Source organism: Anser cygnoides, chromosome 14 (genome assembly GCF_040182565.1).
Source record: "Anser cygnoides isolate HZ-2024a breed goose chromosome 14, Taihu_goose_T2T_genome, whole genome shotgun sequence".
Lineage (NCBI taxonomy): Eukaryota > Metazoa > Chordata > Aves > Anseriformes > Anatidae > Anser > Anser cygnoides.
In genome coordinates this window covers 7,459,086-7,480,521 of record NC_089886.1, presented here as the reverse complement: position 1 = coordinate 7,480,521, position 21,436 = coordinate 7,459,086, and the positions used below count along the sequence as shown (strand labels likewise).

The window sequence follows — 21,436 nt, the reverse complement described above, 5'->3', positions numbered from 1 at the left end:
CAGGTCAGATCATGCTGTAAAATAAAAGAAAGGGAGAGGCATAAAATGCAGTTGAGACTTGGAAATGGTTCTATGTGTCAGTGGATCAGTTCAGTATGGGTTTCTATACTCTTCCCCATTTGAAGCTGATTTTGGTAAGAGCACAAGGGAGAAAAGCCCTGTAATTTAAATAGACCTTTCTGACTGTCAGTTAGATTGATTACAGTTCTCTGCAAACAATACATTTTTAAATAGTTCTTTATAGGGTTTATTTTACTCCCAACATTTTCCCTAATATAAAAACCTCATAACAAATGTAATCACATTTCTATTCACTGCCTCTCCAAAGTCTTCCTCCCTTCCTTTTCTCTGGCCACCTGTTAGTTCTCCCTTCTCTAAATTTAACTGCCTTAGCTTTGTTTGGTAACCTTTTCCACATGCCCTCATTATCTGAATTCTGTTCCTGCTGTGGTAAAGCTGGGAGGGGTGTGTGGAGGGTGGATTTTAGGTTGTTATTTTGGAAATGGGTGGGGGAGGAGATAATGAATCAGACCATCAGCAGATGTTTATTTATGGATGATGATTTTTTTTCTAACAAATCAAGGTCCCTACTAACTTTTACTGAGTTCAGAATAAAGATAACATTAGAATATATTAAAATATCCCTCAAAATATGGCTCATTTCTGGTTGTCTGTTACTGTCTGAGTATCAAAAAGGTGATGATAATCCTTTACATCTGTGAAAGGTAAATATAGACATATTGGAACTGTGACTTGCTTAACACTTCATTGGTGTTGATAGAAGTTACCATGGAGAAACTGCTGGGGTCGCATGGCTGCTCTCAACAGCAGGGAACAGTCCTGTCCTTGGTCACCTGCTGCCGCTTGCCCCCATCTCTCAGTCCATGCCTGGCACACTGAGGACCAGTTGTTTCTATCTGTTGTGACACAGTACATAGGAAATTGCCTCCTTGAGGATGAAGGTAACTCTTCTTGCTCTTTCATCTCACATACTACAAAAACTCTTCATTGATCCTTGGCCAAGGTAGACCTGAGTCTCTCCACTAATTGGTGATGATAGCCAGCCAGCCACCCCACAGCAGCCACATGTATGGAAATGTGTTGTTCAAAGAGAAGAGAAAGAAAGGGGAGGGTGGGAATTCCACAGAATGAAAAGGCAGAGAAAAAAGGTAGAGAACTGCTTTCCTCATCCTTCCCAGACATAACAATCCATGCAGTATGATCTCAGCCCCTCTTTGAGTTATACAGTTGCTCTAGGAAAAGCTTTTCTATGAGCTCCTGTCTCCACTTGTAAATTTTAGGAAATTCAATATATAATCATACTTATAATGGGAAAGTGTGATTATATAAGAGCCATCTCAGTGACTTCCCCCAGGTTCAGAAGCTCCAGGTATTTGGAAGAAACCAAAGAGTAAGAAGGATAAGAACCACATTGAGTACTGGTTGCCTGGAGCTATTTTACCTCTAGGAGAGACTCAAAGAAGTGAGGACTTTGGTTTTAGGTATCATGACCCCAACAGAAGTACTAATTGCATCCTTTCCTCATGTCACATTTAGCATATGCCCAGAACACTCTTCCACAAACTCCTTTACTGCTCCTAGTAAACCTAACCTTGAGCTAGCACAACTTCAAGACCTCTATGGAAACAGACAAATGCACATAAAAACCATACAGCTAACACACAGTGAGGTTACCAAATTAACTTGGATGCAAGGAGGAAAATAAAAACTATATCCATATTTCACCTACAGAGAGACCATAGAAAACCTTGCTCCCACAAAGCATATACTGATTTTGAAAATATAGTGAGCTTGTGTTGGGACACAGAGGGGAGATATTTTTAAAATGCCAAAGTTGCTGGCATGACACCAGGCATTGGTTTAATTTCATTCTCATACTTGCTCAGAGCCAAAATGAGTCATCTTCCCTATGAAATACGAATCTGTACACAACACTAGCTGTTAATTACCTTTCCTGTCTCCATTAAAAAGCAAAGTGACAGTTTCAACCTCTCCCTGGGCGAGCATTGTGTTCTCTCGCTGTCTCCATCCCTCGCCAACAAATCTGCTGTTGCAATTCAAGTGGCACTTGAGATATTCAGTCTAGCATTTCAACAACAGTATAATAACCAATAATTTGACAACAAGAAGCCATCTTTAGAAAACTCAAGCCATTTGTAACCACAGTAGAAACAAACAGAAGTATTTCTTTACCAGGCCAACCCACAAAGGAGCACATTTGGCCCTGTCCAACATTGATTACTCCAAGGCTGGGAGCCATCAGCTCCAAAACATTGCTGTTCTAGCTCCATCGAATCAGAGTTTTTATCCTTCGTTTATTTGCATGGTTACATTATCATATAATGAATGTTTCAAGACTAATAAGACTCAAAGGAGATGATACCTAGCCACATGGTGCTCGCTCCGGGCATCCCCAACCCCCAAAAAAACTCCCCAGCTCCAAGGAGATCACTTCTACAGCTATGCTGTCACCTCAGGGACAAGGAGACACTCTTCATATGAATCCTATCTCCCAGCTCAGTTGAAAGCAGGTAGTTCACCAAAATTTCACAAGTTGCTCAGGTGCCTTTTTACTTTTGCAGTGTTTTAATTGGAGTAAATCTAAGGGTTATAGCAATTGCCATCAATAAACACAAACAAACCTGAACTTTCCATATTCCAAAAGTTACAGCAGCTTCAGACAAGATCAGCAAAAATTCAGTTCTCCTTGTTCTCTAGGCTATGGTCTTTTGGGAGACTGGTTGTGCTCTCAGGACTTCTTGTACAACTGTGAAGGGTAGAAACAATTTTTGTTCAATATAAATAAATGTTTTTGAAATGCCCTCTTGGGGGCCTTTATAGATAAAATGAAATATAAGATTTAGAATACAGTCATCAGGAAAAACAAAAAGACAACGCTGAAGTTGCTACTCAATTACAGTTGTAGCAGGAATCCACTCCTTTGCAAAAAAGAATCAAGATCCATGCAAGACTTAGCCCAGTAAGCCCTCGGGACGGAGATAGGTTGTTGAACAGATCCTTTCCAGAAAGGCAAATCTCATCTTCACGTGCATTGGAGCAAAATAGTTCAAAAAAAACAAACAAAAAAAGGAACTGAAACAAAAAAAATGAAGGAACTGAAAACACTGGAATATGAAAGCCTGCAAGGCAACAATGAGAAAAAATAGCATCCACTTTCATTTCTGATCATAAAGGCAATGCTTTACCCAGACAGAACACCCACCATTCAAAACCTCAGAGCAACTTGCTAACCCTAATCAAGTCTTGCTGGACACCTCTACATTAGATAAGACAACTGAGGCTGCTTTAACACTTTGTGTCTCCATGGTAGAAGATCGATGTGTTCACAGGAAGGCAAGAAATTGTTTTATCGTACCACATCACAGTTCACTCTCTTGTTCAGCCTGATGGCTGCTGTATTTTTCTTTTTTTTTTTTTTTTTTTTTTTTTTTTAAGACCAGCAGCACATAATTTACTTATTTGTCTAAATAAGTAAATACGAACATCGGGGTTGATACTTTTTTTTTTTAAACCATTCTCATTGAAGTACCAGGGACTCATTATATCAAGATGCCTGTTACTATGGTAAGACCTTTTATCACAAATTTATTATTTCATCATGGTATGTTGTGTATTGATGAGAACAGCTCCAGCTTGCACCAGTTCATTACCTACTCTGTGGCTTGTAGGGGAAAAAATTTGAAATTATTAGAAATAAGAGAAGTCTAGTGTTATATCTGAGAGGCAGGGAAGTTCCAGTTATCAACCATGTCTTACTTAAGAAAAGAGTACAAGAAAATAGTAGAAATTCTTGATAATTAGAATAATTTCCTGAGGGTTTCTAAAGAACAATGCAAGAGACTGAATTTCAGCCTTGCAAGGTTAATCATAGAAAATCCATCTGCCTAAAAACACTGCCCAGTTTACTGCTGCCATTTTTTGCCTGTAAAATAGTTTAAAGCTAGTTATTCATTTCATTGAACTTTTCATAGGGTTGTTCATCACATTTTACCATTGTGGTGAGTGACTAATGACCTTGAAAAAAAATAAAAAGTAGCCATACAAGCATTAGCAGAATAATATATACTCCAAATTAAGGAGGGAATGCTTAGCATTTGTTCAGTGAAGTATGCAGTTTGCTCAACAAAGAATGATTTAGATGGAAAGCAATGGGAAACCACATGATGCTTCTGAGGCACAGAGTAGACATAAGCAAAAAGCATAGCTCCAGACAAGCAGGATCCAAGCTGCCACCATGGAAATGCTAATATACTTCCACGCTTGATCTCGCCTAGCCCATACCTATCCTATTTAACTCCTTGAACTCAAGGTCATCACGAATAACAGGCTATATTGCATTTTCTTCCCACACACTGGGGAAGAAACGGGAAAGGAAACTAACAGTGTAAGATCAGTATCTACACATTTCCTTCCGGCAGAGGAATTATCAAATAGTGAATAGGTGAAGATACCAGAAGCAGTGCTACCAACTCTCAGTGGTGTGACCTGCTCACGGACAGCTGGCTCAAAACTCTCACTGTTTAGGACTTCCCCCAGAAGCAGAAGTCATCTCTCTTAATCTCTTATGAGGCCTTAATGCTAATAATACTATTAAATTCCAGGTATTCTTATTCAGATAAAAGTGTTCCTTTCTTGAGGCCTCTTGTATGCATGTGCTTGTGTAGTGATAACTCCAATGGATATGTGTGAGCTGTATTTAAAAACAAAGAAACAAACAACAGTTGAATGGCCTTTTTCATTCTCTTGAGCCTCATCTCAGTCATACTTTAATGTAAATGAAGCACCGCCCAATTTCATTCTTTGCACAGCCCCAGCAAATGACAGATTCTCACAAAATCTGAAGCTACCACACACAGATGGAAGTGCTCCAGAAGATTTGCCCCACACAGAAGAAAAAAATCATAGAATTTTTAGAGAAGATTCTTTTTATCCTGTTTCTATTCAGAGAGCTCATGACACCAATATAACAACAAAAGCTATTTTTCTTTTAATTTTAGAAAGTTTCATAGGTAGATTAAATTTTCTCTGCGGTATTTTCTCTCCATTTGATCTGGTTTATTTTGGCTAATACAAATAGAGTTAAAAAGAATGCATGTGATCTATTTTAATGGGCTTGATTTTTCCCACTTCTACTTTTCACAATAGCAATCAGCTAAAAGGTAGAAGGTAACCCTATTTTCTGATCTGGCAGCACTTTACATCTACTTCTTAATCCTAGAGGTCATTTCAGTTGCAGTCTATCCAACAGCCAGACTTTCTGCTTTGTGGGAAAAACCAAAAAATCTCCCAAATTCAAGAAGTTACCCCAGGTAAAAGTGTTTTGATAGATACATGTTCAACTGTTGCACCCTGAAACACCTTTGGAAAAATAAGACAATGCTGAGAGGTTGGCCACATATAGATTATTGAGCTGGAAAATTATTTTGGACCCTAAGTATCTGTACTTCAATTTTATGGATAATTAAACCTAATGTGTTGCCATTTGGGAAGCAATTAATTCCAATATATATTTGTGGTGTCCCCTTCCTGTGAGTGATGGGGAGGAATTGCCAGGATTCACTGTGCTTATCGACCATTGCTGGGAACCCCTCCTTGTACCCTGAGGTCTCCTCAGAAAGCAGGAATCAGGCAAGATGTAGAGGTGGAGGTGAAGCAAGATCTCCCTTGGGCTACATCTTGCATGTGCTATCAACGGCATATCTGGAGCAGGTACCTTAGTGAACTGGGAGAGAACTTGGACACAAGATTTTCCTAGCAATTACACTGCTTTGTCCGGATATTGTTGCACTACAGAAACAGGAATGGCCAAAGAGAAGACAAACTGGGGCTGCAGCAATGTTTTCTGTTCTTTCCAAACTTCATGTCAAACACTCTAGGCACCCTGGAGGTCTTCATACTTTTTTTTTCCCCCTCCTGTTCTCGGAAGACATCGAGTCAATCTGGCTAAAGGCAACAAATCCATCAACAGATGTAACGCTGAATGTAAAACCACACTGGCTGAGAGCCACACTTAGTGCGAGGCTCTTGAATTAATTCTCAGATATTTGAAACTACCCAGTGCTGAACAACATATTCCTGATGTGATGGGGAACACTACCAGAACTAAGTGAGCAAAAAGGGGCTGCAGTTTGTGACTGAGAGTTCCTGAAGCCCCCCACCCAGCCTGCACAGCCCCATCTGCAATGAAGCAGCAGGAGCTGCAGTGACCACCTCAAGCAGAGACAGCACGGTAGGCTCCTGAGCTCCATAATACTGTGGGTGTCCTACAGCACTCAACCCCACAAAGACTTGTGCATGGTTCATACAAATCAAGAAAGGTGACAGAGATGCAACCCAACAGCTCAAGACACAAAGATAGGTGACCTGCCAAAGTCAGGAAATACTCCAAATTGAGATTTGGGAGGGGGGGGCGGCGGGTGGAATCCGTTTATGTCAAAGTACCCATTATTACCTCAGTCTTTGGTTTAAATTAGATTCAGTAACACTGGGGACTAGGACATAACTGTGATCAAAAGGTTTGCCCAAGGTTAGAAAGAAAGTTCGTTGCAAAGTCACAAAAACCAATCTGATCCCTTGCTGTGCAGTCCTATACTTGGGGAGAAAGATAATTGTTACTAACGCCCATAGTGGTTAGTTGCTATGATTAAAAACTTAGACATATGTACACCCTTATTTTTTCAGCATAACTACGGAGGGAAAGAGATCAGTAGGGAAAAAATAAAACAAGCTTACCAAACAATACTTCCATGAATATCACATCCAATCACATCTCAGAGATGTTATTACAATCATACCAACCTAGCCAAAGCATTGGTCTTTCTGATAGGAAAAGTTAGCACCAAGAAGAGATTTCTTGAAAAATTCTTATCCTCTTCTGTTATTTTTATACTATTTGAATGCATTACCTTGCCACTTCTTTCATGACCGGGCAGCTTAGTGATAAGCTAGAGTATTACAAATTACAAAAATTACAAAAGTATTACAAATGTTTTCTCCATCTTTGAGAGCAATATGTAATATCATTAGATTTCCAGTTTGCTTTGGCAGCGATATGTTTAACAGACAAGCTGTTCTCCCTGTTGAAGAGATGGGACTGGCTCTGAGCAAGCAAGATAGAAGAAGAGCATTAGTGGAAACCTATTATCTGTGTTCAATTTTCCCAAAGAGTAACCAAGGCTGCTTCTGCAATGGAGAATAAATGAAAACATTTATTGTCTGATAAAAATTAGTAAGCTGCTCATACTGGCACGTTTCCTTGCTGATTATGGTGCAAAAAGGTGGCTTCTGTTGAGGAGCAGCTCACAGTGAGCAGTGGTGACAGCCTCAGCAACCACCAAGCTCCCCAAGGTGCTCATACCTCACCTCCGTCAATAAGAAGCACCTGAAGACCAACCCAAGGGCCTTTGTGCCAGAGAAAGGATGTGCACACTTGCAGTAGAGCATACCTAATGCCTCAAGAGCTGTGCACCAAAACTGCTGAGAAAAGCACAGAACACACCACCAGAAGAGGAGAGGTAGAGTCGGATGTGCCCACACCCTCAGCCACCTCCCTCACACCCACAGCGCTGCTCCCAGCCCCCGAGCACCCAGCTCGAGGAGCACGGGGTGAAGCACAAAGCCCTGGCATCGACACTGAAAGGATCTAACTGGTGCAACAGCTCACATCTCCACAAGCAAAAATAGCAGTACCGTTATTTTTAACGGTACTGGGACAAAGATGCATTGCTGAGGTACAACAAGATAAGGGAAATTTGTCTCAGCTACTCCTAAAATTATTAGCAGAAGTAGCCCGGGAATGCTGCAGAATATGGTCCATACTTTCTACATTTCTCTTCCCAGCATGAAAAAACATGAAACATCTCAATTCATCTTTTACTATAGCTTCTTCAAACTACATGCAGCGTGTGGCTTTAAACCCATTTCAGAGCAGCTAAGCACACAACAAACCATTAACCTGAAGGTGAGAAAAGCCATAGAGCCTTCCAACGGGCTGTTAGGTGCCCTGTGCTGAATGCTTCCATGGCAATTAGTGTTACATTATTGAACATCGCTTCTCCTACAATTCTGTTTGGATAGCTATGCTATGTCATGTTTCCTTAAGATACAAGGGAATGACATACCAAAAAAAAAAAAGCAGACCATCACCACAGAAAGGAATGTAATCAAATAGATGCCAGGAGAGAACCAAAGGCAGGAATGAGCCACCTTCCTCATCCCTTCTTGATTAGATTTCTTTCAGTCATCTGCAGATGCTGATCTGCTGATCCTTAGTCTACCACCCCATCACCTTTTTTTTCCTGAATTGAAGAATTCATTGGAAGCCTTAAATCCTTTAAAAAAATACACAGAAAATTTTGAACCAGCCCTGCCTACTTCAGAGAGCATTTACTGAAGCCAGCTCCTACCCTGCATATGCCCCTTGATAAGGTGGGCCCGGTGTTCTGCACTGACACAATAATTAGGATCTTTTCACATTGTGGAATAGCCCAAGTCCTTAGTGCAGCTAGAAGAGCCTTATTTGTGGTCCCAGGACACAAGATTAATCATTTTAGGGCTCCAGATTCAGCTCGCGAGAACCACCACAGCGTCTGCGTGAAGACAGGCCACATCCTGCGGCGCTGGTTGGGGTGGCTTTAAACATGCCAGGACTCCCCTGACTTGTTGACAGGGCTAAAGTGACTGAAACACGGCCCTGCAGACAGCGCTCCATGGAAGAGCGATTCTCCAAAAGAGAAAGTTGCCTTTCAGCTTCCTTCCATCAGCAGGAATCCTGGTAGGCAGAACTTCCCTCTGAGGAAGGCTTCTAAGATAAAGGAAGGCATCATCATCTCTCCCAAACACTCACGCCTTTCCTGCCCTGGAAAACCACTTAAATGCGCTAGGTGATAAACGCTTTGTTGCCAAGCACTGAAGAAGCCCCACGGGACTTGTCTTCTGACACCTCTGCTGGCAAATGAAAGAGTGACATAACATGATGGGATTTAAAAAATTAAGTCTTCCCAGACGCTCCCTGGGGGTGCTTTCACTATGATATGCAGGCTGACAGCGCTGCTGCTCACGAGACGCCACGTTCCCACGTTTCCTTGTTTTACAAGAAATGGATTTCACTGGTTAGTGAATCTTTAATGTGACAAACAGAGAGGATGAGGCAACAGTGCTGGAGTGCTTCTCTTCAGCAGCACTGCACCGCAAGAGACAAGGCACAAAGGCTGCCTGCGGATAAGCATTCACATTGCTCTTGGACCTGCCTCTGTGCAACCGATTGCTCCAATACCAAAAAAAATCACTTTCAGAATGAAAAAGTGATTCAGACAGGAAGTGAAGATTTTGGCACAGGGACTTTTTATGCTGGGAAGCGCTGGGAGGAGAAAGAGAATTGGAGGGGATGGACAAGACAGGTCGTCTGGGCAAGATGGGATAGGCAGGTCCCAGTCTGTACCCTCCTGGCTGCTTGAAACTTGGCAACATGTTCCTCAAGAGCATGTAGGAGCCCTTCAGCGACAGCCCACCAGCACGTTTCAGCCTCCACCAGCTGAAGCTGTTATCAATGGCTGTCTCCTCACTTCCCGTACCTGCCATTGTAAATCATACCCCAGAGCAATGCTTAAGAGAAGGAATCTAAATCACAAAATAAAACAGGTCAGAGCTGCAATTATGATCAGTGAAGCAGGCATCAGTATGTTGTGCATAATTAAAATGACTGTAGGACTTCTCTATAAATATCAGCCAGAAAAGTGTCTCTTTGTGTGTGGGCATAAAAATGAGATGCAGGAAACAGCCTGCTCTGATGTGACAACATGACCTTGGAACAACTTTGTTGCGTCCACACCAGAATAATTACACTGTTGAAGCGTCTGATTGTGTCCCTCTTACCAACAGCAGCAACCAAGTCTTTGCAGCAATAAACATGTAACTGGAAACGGTTCAATACAAGCCCAGAGAGAGACTAATTTTGTGATGGCTGCTGCTTGTTGAAGTTCTCTAAAACTGCTGCTCCAAGAGCAAAAGCTTGTCTTCTCCTTTTAAAGGTCTGAACTCAGCTTGGAGATGAAATCCACTCAACATGACAAATAGATACCATGCAAAGCTTGACTTATACACATCTTTAAATTTTTTACTTATTGCTCATCAATCTTCCCCATCTATGAAGCATTTTAACTATTTTGCAGTAATGGACCCAGTTCCTTCAGGGAATGTGGGAAGCAAAATATATTCTGCTCTTCTCAACACAACGATGACAGTCACTATAGAAATGTTAAATGGAGGGTAGTACTATAAAGCAGATAGCTGCTCTAGATCTGTGTTTTTGCCAAACTGGGCTGTAGGGCAAGGATGGGACCTTGCAGGTCATAGGCAAATCCATGCATCGCGTGTTGGGTCTCATGAAACCCAGAATTCAGGCAGTTACTTTGGGAATAACTGAGAGCTGACCAACAAATCAAGTCTGAAATGCTATGGCAGGTCCCATTACAAAATGCAACAGGAGAGTAATATCACTGTTAATAGGCAACATAATAGAAATACTTTTATCACAGAGAACCCAGAAGTTTAGCAAGTGACAATGTGCATGGTATGTATTTATTCAAAGCTATTTCCAAATGAAATTCTTTAATCTATAATCACTTGCCTCCCATTCAATAACCCAGTAATCCCTTTTTGACCAGCATAATGCCTACACACATTTTTAATGACCCAATAGTAAACTCACAGGACTTACAATTATTTGACTAGTAATGACTGGGTATATTTCTCCCTGAAGTCATGTATTTATCAGGCAGAAGGCAAATGTGTGATTCATTGACTCATAATACCTTACAGATAAATAATAAGGAAAGACCTATGCATCATTCTTGTCAATGTGCTGAAAAGATTTGCTGAATGCACAGAGGTCAGAGAAAAAAAAAGTTAAGTGTTAATCTGCAGGAAAAGAGAACAGATATTGATGCATAGGCTTACTAGAAATGGGTAATGGCACCCTGCCACCAAGACCAGACTGTTAGCACTAACCAATACATGGCCTGATCTCATGTCCCAAAAATATAGTGTCAAAACCTCATATTCCAAATTAAATGCTCCAAATTATCCCACAACCTAGGGTGGGGTTGCAAATTTAGGAAATAGAAAAAATGATGGAATTTAAGACATAAAGGGATCTTTGTAGATCTTTCACAGGCTGAATGAGGAAAAGAGTAATAAATAAATTAATCTGTATAAATAATTTTTGCATGTGAAATATTAATATGCTGGCTAACTTTCAAAAGTCACAAATTAGAATAAACATCCATGATGAACTGAACTGGAACACGCACAAAAAAAGAACTAAAGCAGGGAACCGTTATTTTCAATCACTCAAATATAGATCTTCTTTATAAAGAATAATGGTGCATCCAAAATGGTCATCTTCTTAAAGTATATAAGGCACTAAAAAGAGAAGGACATAATACATGACTTATTGTTGCAGTGTTGTCAGGTCACTGCTTTCTTTTTAAGGTGTTATACTGCCTGAGCTTCTGTTGGGAATTCTCCCTAATAAATTCCTGTTTTTATATTCCTTTTCAGGACTATCACTTACAGGATGCTATGCAAAGATTCAGAGAGCTTCTGGAATAACTGCTTGGATCTGGTAACCCTCAGCAGAAAGGAACTCAGCAGCTCCCTGTCACACACCCCACTTGAATGATAACCAGTGTTGGTGCAAGACATTTTTCAGGGAGCCTAACAAGCCATCTGGATGCTAACAAACTTCACGTTCAGCTCTTCTAGTGCTCTGGGAAACCCAGGGTGTGACAGGGAGAGCCCCTTATAGCAGGTACAATTTGGGAAGACTGGGGAGACAGAGGACCTCACTCTGCTGCAGTGAAAATGCTGCTGATAGGGCACAGTCACCACCAGAGCTTATCCTCTACAGAGGAAAAGGATCCATCTTACGTCATTCCCATTGCCTTGGCTCCTCACCTGAAGGAAACCTATTCTATAAAAGCAGATAGGGCACATTCTAGTAGCTGCTTATGGAATCAGCACTGCAATATTTGAATTTGTTCAAAAGAAATATTCTGAAGTCTCAGCCTCTGCAAGGCATGATTTCTAGAGGGCCCACGGGTATGGTTCTTGCAGCAGGCTGGCTCAGCAGTGCTTTGTGTGCTTTACCAGGTCACCTGCCTCCTCTTGCCCAAATGCAGAGAAAAAACAGGAGCTGCCTGCTCAAACATTCCTGTGTCAAAGCCTCTTAACTCCACGTCTGCCCTCCTCCACATCCCTCACCCTTGCAGGAGACAAACTCCATTCAAGGCAGCTAACATAAAGAGAGCTCATTTCCTTTGAACTTATTTACAAGTTTTACCATTAAACTTGCCCACATTATGCAAGCAGCTTGCAATCTTCCCTAATTCTCCGACTTTAATTATATAATTGAACAACCCAAAAACTCATTTTTTCCAGGAAACATTAAACATTACCATCTTAATGAAATTCTTAATGAAACGGTTCTCTCTGCATGCAAATGACTGGCACTGGATTTGCTTATCGCACTGGTAGACAAAAGGACAAATGTCCTTCCTTTTGTCAATCATCAGGAGTGACAGCCTATTCTGCCAACACTCCTCCTAGATGGATGGATAATGCAGAATGGATAATGCAGACAGTTACAGACTGGAGGAAAACATAATAAGGAAGGGTGAGGAACTGGCCAGGAAAGGTTGCAGGCAGATGAAGAGCATGGGAGAGGAAGAAACCACAGCTAATCTCAGACACCTCCTGCTGCCTCTCACCAAACCAACCCGCTATCTCACCAGACCTCTCTGCCCTGCCAGCTGCATGGGAGAGGAGCACTCATCCCCTACAAACATCCCTGGTCCCACGTCCTCTTCTGGTGTCTTTGTGACACAGCAGACCTCTGCAGCACCTGCCGCCCAGCCATCACCCCAAACACCCCACAACATTTAATGTACGTGCCCTTTTCCCAACATAAACCCACACTGCTCCCTGTCAGCGCTTTCTTATGGGACATTTTCAGGTAGCTGCTGAATGGTGTACCAAACTTTGTCCAGCTGAGAAATTGTCACATCTTCCAGGAGTACCTATCACTTCACTGTACTTTCTGCCCTCCAGTTCAAAGACACCAACGTCTTCCACTTTTATTCCTAATAAAATCACATATAGCTCAAGGACATGACCTTGGCATCCACACTTGTGCAAACAAGACAGGCCTCGGTGCTACACCAAAACCCACATCACCAAAGCAGCTTGCTTGAATCTCTCTCACATTTAATTATTTCCAAATCTAATTCTCACAGCTCAAGAGCAGAATGGTTTTACTCAATAAGCAGTACTTTTCTCTACTCTCCTGCTTCACTGCACTTTCAGTGTCCTACCCCCTTAGCCCACTGATGTTCCTCACTGTGCTGCAGCTTCCGGATTCTTCTATTTATCAACATTGAAAATCAAGCCCCAGGTTCCTTTCCCTTATTTACAATCTGAACTGAAATTATGTGGTGTGTGGTCACAATAACCCCAACTCTGTTTATTTTAAGGTTTACTTAATTTAGAGTAAAAGGAGTAACATCTGAAGAGATTAAGCAGTGATGTTTCTTATGATGCTTTGAATTCAAATCAAGACTCCCCAACCTTTTGGGAAGCTTATTCTCCCACTAACCTGACCCTTAACTCAGGATTTCTCAGCTGAAAACACCTTCTGAGTACCCCTGAGGTTTGCAAATAGGTTCTATCTTTTCAGTCCTTCATCTGTCCCTAAAGTATTATTCCCCCAGATATAATCCTGCCCACTGTCGCACTGGGAAGTTAGCTGTGTTGGTACTGGAAAGTGTTTTTAAAACTCTGGTAGAAAAAGACGTTCTTGATCCTGTGACAGCCTACAATCATAGACATCAAGCAGGAACATCCTAACTCACAGTTAACACAGCCTTAGTGCTCAGACAGTCCAGCTGAAATCAATTGATATATTTGCTGAGTAAAGTAAGAAAGCACAAAGTACAAGAGATCAATGCATGAGGCCCAAATCAACTCATAAAAGATAAATAAATGAAAGCAACTCCATGGGCTTCAGTGGGAATTCATCCAGTGTACAGTTTATAATCCACTTTCACCAAGTGCTGTTCATTCAAAGCACTCTACAGGAAAGGAGCATCATTATTTGCTGTAACCCCAGAACCTTCCCCATTCTAGTTTGGTTTTCACTATTTGATTCATTCCACTCTCCACAAATTCCCTAGTTGTGCATTTTTGTCCTTGCCATTGGTTTCTGCCCTTTTTGTCCTGTGCTGTATTCCTCCGCAATTATTTATAGAAGGGACTCATCCGCCCCCGGATCCGTGCCCCTAGCTGTATGTCAGTACAGCTCCAGCTGTTGGTCTCCCAGGAATTCAATCACCTTTCTGCTCAGACTGCAGCTCTGCATTCACGACAGCTCATGCTCTCTGTAGCAGCAGAGCTCTGTCCTACCAGTTAGATTTCCATTTGGTCTCCAAATGGAGAGATGAACTTTAATTTGGGAAAGGTGAACCTCAGAATCTAGCAGGACACCGAAATTCTACATTGATATAAAATCAGACTTTTTATTTGTCCCAACAGAAAACTTTATTTCGTTTATTCCAGGAGCATTTATGACAACAAAGACTTATGACAACAAGAAAGTAGCTCAAAGCATTCAAAAACATGAATGAAGCCCCACCCCCCCCCCCCCCAAAAATATATATATATATAGTCAATACATATGCTGGAGTTTTCCTTCTGTCTCATTTGATTTTCTTTATTGCCTCTTTCTTTTCCCTCCTAGTGACTTTCCTGCAACACTGCAAACCCCAGGAGAGCCTCACCCTTACCCAGTGGGGGAATCTGCAGTGTTGGGGTGGAGAGGGGGATCCTTCATCAACGGGAGGAGCAGGCAGAAAGTGATGCTCCCAAAGTGCTGACTCTGCTCCTGAACACCAGGAACAGCCTCCCAGTCATGCTCCACAGCTCTGACCAAGAAGGAAGCCCTTTGGGAAGGAGGTATATCGATGACAAGCGACCAGCCCACCACCACCCCCCTGCAGAGAAAGGTCACTGCAGAGCCTCCTCTCCTCACGTCAGCGTCCATCTCGTTTGCTCTGCTGTAATCTGCAGAATCCCTACAGAGCAATTGTATTATTTTGGCTAATAAGAATGTGACATTTCATTGTTGACTTCCACAGACACTTAAATATAGCCTTAGCAAATTAATTTTGCAAAACAAAAAGTGACTAGCCAAATAAACTCCACCACAGCTTGACAGCCAGTAAAATTATACAAGTTAATGTTTGCTTAGAAAACAGACCAAGAAAGCGCAAGGGGGAGCAAGGAGGAAAGGATGAATAAACTACTCGATACACAATTGACTTTTAAATCAGCGCAAAAGATGGGGAGGGCAGCCCCAGCCCGTGTTGCCATTGCTTTTCAATCAACAAGGAAGACAGCCATCTGCATGGATTTGCACAGCAATTTGAACACCAAGTTTGAGCAAATGCCCTTATTTCAACCACTGGTGGTACAGGAATGACCCAGTCACACCAGGAATTCCTCGTCCCGTGGCAAACCAGAGATCAGCAGCAGAGGTAATACATGGTAGTCATAGCCTGCAGCACATGCAGCTGCCCACACACGTGTAAACACATGGGGATATGCAGACATGGCAGAGGTTTTCTAGAATTACATCGTCAGTAATTTCCCTGCAAAACCTAGAGTTGAAGGAAAAAAATCTGGACTAGCTGCTTCTTGCTGTCATTTCTACTTCCAAATAAGTATTGTTTGCCTTCCCTGCGCAAAACCCAAGTAAACTGCCAGTCCCATTCAGAGAGCAGCAGCATGTCCAAGAGGACTCAGAAGTCAGCAAAGGGAACAGACTTCATTAAAGGGGAAATTAACATAAAGCCGTTCCTCAGAACTTTGCCCTAAGACAGGGATGCTTAAGGCAGGTGGTTGCACATTTGCTTATTTCACGAGGTACCACTACAGGCTTTAAGAAGGAAAAAGGATAACAGATTAGGTTCACAACCCAGCAAGCCTGACTCAGATAAAATGAACTTCGTTTTAGTGAGGAATGCAGACTGATATCTGAAAGAGGTTAAAAAAATAAGTCCCACAACTGACCCTCTTTAACTCTGTGCAAGCACCATCCCTTATGACATTACGAAAAGGCACAGAGGCTTAGGAGCAGCAAACTGCACGTAATGGAGCTGCTTGGACCTAAAGGCAGCCACAGCCCACCTCAGAGAAAGGAAATTAAACAACATTAGCAATGACCCATTTCCTCGCTCAGCAGGGAAGAGCGAAGCTAATCTGGCACCGAGAGGAAACACGCTGTGGGTTTTCCCACGCAGTGAGATCGCTTGCTGCTAACACACACACAATGTTTTCACTAATCCACCTCGACCCAAAACCGTTGGCCATTTCTACTAAAGAAATAAGTGGGGGATTAAAAGGAAAAAGCCTGAAATGGTACAGACTTGAAATTAAACTGGCATGGAAAGCAAACTGCTGAGAAACAGCAAATTGCACAGGGAAGGATCCACCAAGCTGCTGCAGGCTGGGGGAGTTTTACAGGGGTGCAGGAGCAGATCCCAGTGATCCCCTCTCCAGCATGGGTGTTTGGGGGTTCTCTCAATTCCTTACACATTCACCTCCAAGGGAACATGCTGAAACATAATTTGAGCCCCACAGCCAGGTGTTTTCACTTAATCTAAATTGCAGTCACATCTGCTTCCAATGTTCACTGTCATCTTCTCCCCCACCACACTTCTCCAGTTGTAAGTTTGGACAATTAAGCTAAATTTGAAAGAAATTTAAAGCTACCCAGAGAAAATCCAACCACAGTAAACAACTGAAACAAGAAAGGGGACACGTTGCACACCCAAGCATCCAGCACAGAAAAGTGGTTTTCATTATCCTTTTCTTCCTTCAGACTGCACAACCTTAGCACGAATGTTTTCCTATTTCTCAGTGGAAAAGACTGCCCAAGACAAGATGAAGAAAGGAAGCCCAGATTCTACCTGATCATTTCTTGAACGGCCGCTTCTTCAATAAAAACATGCAGCAATTACCTTCAAGATCCTGCCAGGCTGCCTTCCCAGTACACATGGTCCAGCCTAAACATAGATTATTCTGTAATTTCTGTCTTTTGTAGAAGAAGGGTAGACTTCCAGTGAGAGCTCTGCTACAGGACACTGCATACCGTGTCTAACCCCCTCTGCACATGAGTCAGAAAATGTTCTACAGAAGAAAATACCTCCCCGGAATATTAAAAACACCGAAACCTGCCACTTTAACTCTATTTGACTACTCTCACTAGAAAAGGCCACTGCTATTTCCCCAACAGTGTTTTTTAACACATACAAAGAGCCGCACATGATGAGAGCAGCACAGAAACCAGCCTCGAACCAGAGCTGTGCCGATGTCACTTCACGCACACGCTAAAAAAGAGCCCAACCCTGCAGACACTGACAGCAGGTTTTCCTTACAGGAGGAATCAGCCAAAACCCGACAAATGTAAGTAACAGGTGAGGGAAGACATGCCCAAGACGACAAATCCATTTATTTGTATACTTATTTTTCCATTAAGATGATGTATTCTGGCATAATTTGCCATATCCAGCATTTCTGCCCTTATCTTTAACACATATACAAGTCTCCCTGCTGGCCTGGGAATATGAACAGAGCTCTTTTCCTAAACAATCTCATTTCTTTCTTAGTTTGCCTATCACTATTAATGTCTTGGGTTAACTAATTGAATTCAAGTTGCTTAATTGAAACATGTTAAGTGCAGCGCCTGTTTCTAATACAGCAGGAGGAAAAAAGTTCCAGAGCTGTCTGCATTTGTTGGCAGTATTTATTTTTATTTTTTTACCTTGATGTAGAATCGGGTGTTCAAAACAATATTACTGAGACTATTCGAATTTCTGCCTAGGAATGAGAGGAGATATTCTTTTTGTACAACACCATTTCTGTAAATTTTGTTTAGCTTGCGTGGGATACAGTTAATTACAGTAATTTATCAAACTGGCACAAGGTAGTATTCACACAAAAAGTTTTTCCTGCAGTCAGAATCCCTAGTTTTATATGAGACTGGGTTGTGCTAATTGAATTTTCACTTGGGTAGATAAAATCTTTAACAACTCTGGAATAACTAAGTGCTCTTTGTTCACTGATGTGGATCAGAATGATTTACAGCACCTTTCACATAATCATGTTAATTTTGCTTTCATATGATTAATTAAAACAATATGTTCTTTCTTCGTAAAATAGAATTACTGCACCCAAGGAGACAGGTTTTATTGCAAACTTCTTTTTCTGGTAATAAAAGCAATTTTTATGCACCATCTTTTTGGCAAAGAGAAGTAAACATGCTTAAGTGGGCAAGAAAACTGCAACAGGGGTCAGATCCCTTCACGGTGCATCAACAATGAATTTAGATTGCACCAAATAGGTTGTGAAGCAGAGAAAGGCCAGCGTGAAGCTGGCCTGGACATTGCAACACCAGAAAATCCCTTTCCACCTCAACACATCTAGAGCCAAATCGAACAACATACCTGCAACAAAAACCCAGAGGCTAAATCGGATCACACCTGTGGTCCAAGCTCTAGATTCAGCCCAAACATGATTTTACAGCACAGTTCAAGCATACTTAGGAGGATTAGGTTATCTGACCACGATGGTCGTGCTGAGCCTGAACAATGTGAAGAAAAATAAGGCTGACTTAAAACCCTTTGGTAGAGCAAAGCCTATGTGCCGACTCCTTGACTCCCCACTCGGCTGCCAGGGCGTGAAGCATCGTTGAGCCCTATAGATCAGCTATTGACAGGTCTGCAGATCACCTCAGTGCTCATCCTATGCCAGATTGCTTTTGATGTTATATCGACATTTCCCAGCAAGACCAACAAGCCCAGAACATTGTCAGCAGCATTAGAGTGCCACAGCTCACCACATCAGTGCTCGGTAACAGAAGGGAATCAGGAAAGGGAAAAAGACAATAAAGGAAAACTTCTGTGGAACCATGGGATGCTTTCTGTGATCCGTCTCACCGTCACACTGTGACTGTGTTCCTCGATCAGAGGCTGTGCAGGCACCTCTGTATTAAAATTCACTGAAGAAAGTAAGAGACTCAGGTCTGATCATCAGTGCATGGAAGCAGAGAGAAAAATATCTTCTGTCATGCATATTCCACTCAGCAACCTCCCCTGTGCAGTGCTTACCCACTCTTGGTTAAGTGGTTACCGAGAGCCATTGGTTAATCTTACATAGGCACAGGGACTAATGGTATGAACGAACTAGGAATTATAACAAAGATACCTGACAGAGACCTGAAACCACCCAGCTGCAGGTGATCCAGCTCAGCACAGCCTAACTCACCCAGAAGAGAGACCACGCTGAGCCAAAGTGTCAGAAAAGAGCAGCGTGCTGTTGCATTTCACAACCCTTTTTGAGGCTAGCAGAGGGGTTTCTGCCCAGTGCTGTAACCTCCCAGGAAGGCAAACCATGAGCCCCTTGTACTTCCCTAACAGGCATGGAAACCAGAACCTAAACTGGGCTCGTGGAAAGTTCTGTGAATTAAATAGTTATGATTTCAGCAAGAAATCCAAGCAGCAATGCAACTCAGCCTCCAGGTTGTGTCTGCAGGTACTTGGTTGTCACTGCCTGGGGTGGTCCAGGAACCCCCCATCAAATCCCTGCCATGGAGCGACCTGGAGGCAGTGGAGTGCTGCACAGCAAAGCCGCCGGTTGTCACAAGACTGGAAATTTTGGACAGTGCTGGAGATGGCCCCAGGCAGCTCGTGCTGTGCACAGATAAATTGATGGACACCACTTGTGGTGCAGATTAACCAGCTGCCTGGATTAACCCCCTGGGTGGAAAGCCTGGCAGTCCCCAGCAGTTCCTGCTGCTGAAGTGACCACAGTGTGCATAGGTAACCACATAATCAGTAGGAACTCTTCCTGCAGATGCAGAAGTGGTCACTTAGGATCCATGCAGATGTCATAAGTGAACACAGAGGGGTCTTGTCCAGCATAACAGGTACCAGAGAAATAGAAGTTGTTTTAAATATCGTTTTGTTGTATGGTGATTTTATTTTTTCCCCCAATTGTTTCTTCCCATTTTTATTATTGTGCCTTGGCAGGATTATTTACATCCTCTCCTTAAGGTAAATACTGATGAAGTGCCCTGGATAACAAGACCTGTTACATGAGAATGGTGAAGCAGATCCCATGGGGGGCTCCGGAGGAGAGGCAGGTGCTCCAGCTGATGGCAGAAAGGGAAGAGGGAACCTTAAGAGACTCTCAAATGGCACCAGAGGAGTAATTTTGCAACCTGATGCATGAGGATGTAGATTCACAACTATCATTACCATTAGTGGCAATCATGTGGATGGCTAAACTCCCCACATACAGCACTGAATATTTACCTCCAAGTGCTCCCTTTGGTCTTATTTCACTCCAAGCCTGGATTGAGGTGCCAGCCTGCAAAGGTTATGCATTTCAAAGTTTCAAGCCCACTGAGGTCATGGTATTACATCTCTGACTACAGATCTGGTCTGAAGACTTTCTTAAATGCGTGAAACAGTGAAGGAAACAGTTGCCTATAGGATTTCTCTGGTTTCGTTCTCGTTTTTACTATAACTAAAAAAAAATATTCAAAACAAGATAAATTTATTTTCGTCCATCACCAAAAGATCTGTTACTTTGCCTGAAGTGCACACATGTACCAGCAAAATGGTAAACAGCCTAGCATAAATGGCAAGTCATATAGAGCTACTCATGTGTAATCCTCAGAGCCCGGGTATCAAGAAATATCATCATGGCAAAAAAAAGCATTTCAAGCAGGTAGCCCACAAATCACATGGCCATACCACACAGAGAAACGTGCATAGAGACAGAAATATAAGGAGTGGAAAAAGAGCAATCACTTGGAAAAAATCAGCACCGGACAGATTGAAACAAACTATAATGAGTACTTGAACATAACATCAATGCTAAAATACAGCTGCAAGTGCTAGGCAAAAAACAAAATGCCTTCTGAAAAAAAAAACTGTGAGAAGTTTAGACATCAAATAGAGTCAGTCCATCAGCAGGTAAAGGGACTCAAGAAATCAACAAAAATTAGGACAAGCTGAGTATAGATTGAATAAGCACATCCACTAGTGCAAGGAAATACAAGTGAACCTGGAAAAAGCACTTTCTCAGGAAGGCAGCACAGTTAGTATGGATACTGAAACAATAGTATTTAAACCCAGTTCTGATTCCTGTAAAAGAAACGAAAAACAGGCCAACCAATGAATAAAATGAAGAGTTGCATAAGTGTGTTTCTGTACCTATCCAAAACTCTTCAAGGACTGTACAGGTTTCCTCTGACAGAGCTACTAGTAAATCTGGG

At 42.2% G+C, this 21,436-nt stretch overlaps 1 protein-coding gene and 1 long non-coding RNA gene across 2 annotated transcripts in view; one reads left to right on the top strand and one right to left on the bottom strand.

The window, feature by feature from the left end:
• Nucleotides 1-21,436, bottom strand: part of SGCD (sarcoglycan delta) — a 517,792-nt gene that overhangs the window by 489,179 nt on the left and 7,177 nt on the right. The gene's annotated exons all lie outside the window — the stretch shown is intronic.
• On the top strand, nucleotides 783-15,254 carry LOC125181962 (uncharacterized). Its single transcript, XR_007160716.2, has 3 exons — nucleotides 783-962; nucleotides 11,602-11,851; nucleotides 14,834-15,254. It is a non-coding gene; the product is annotated as an uncharacterized lncRNA (long non-coding RNA).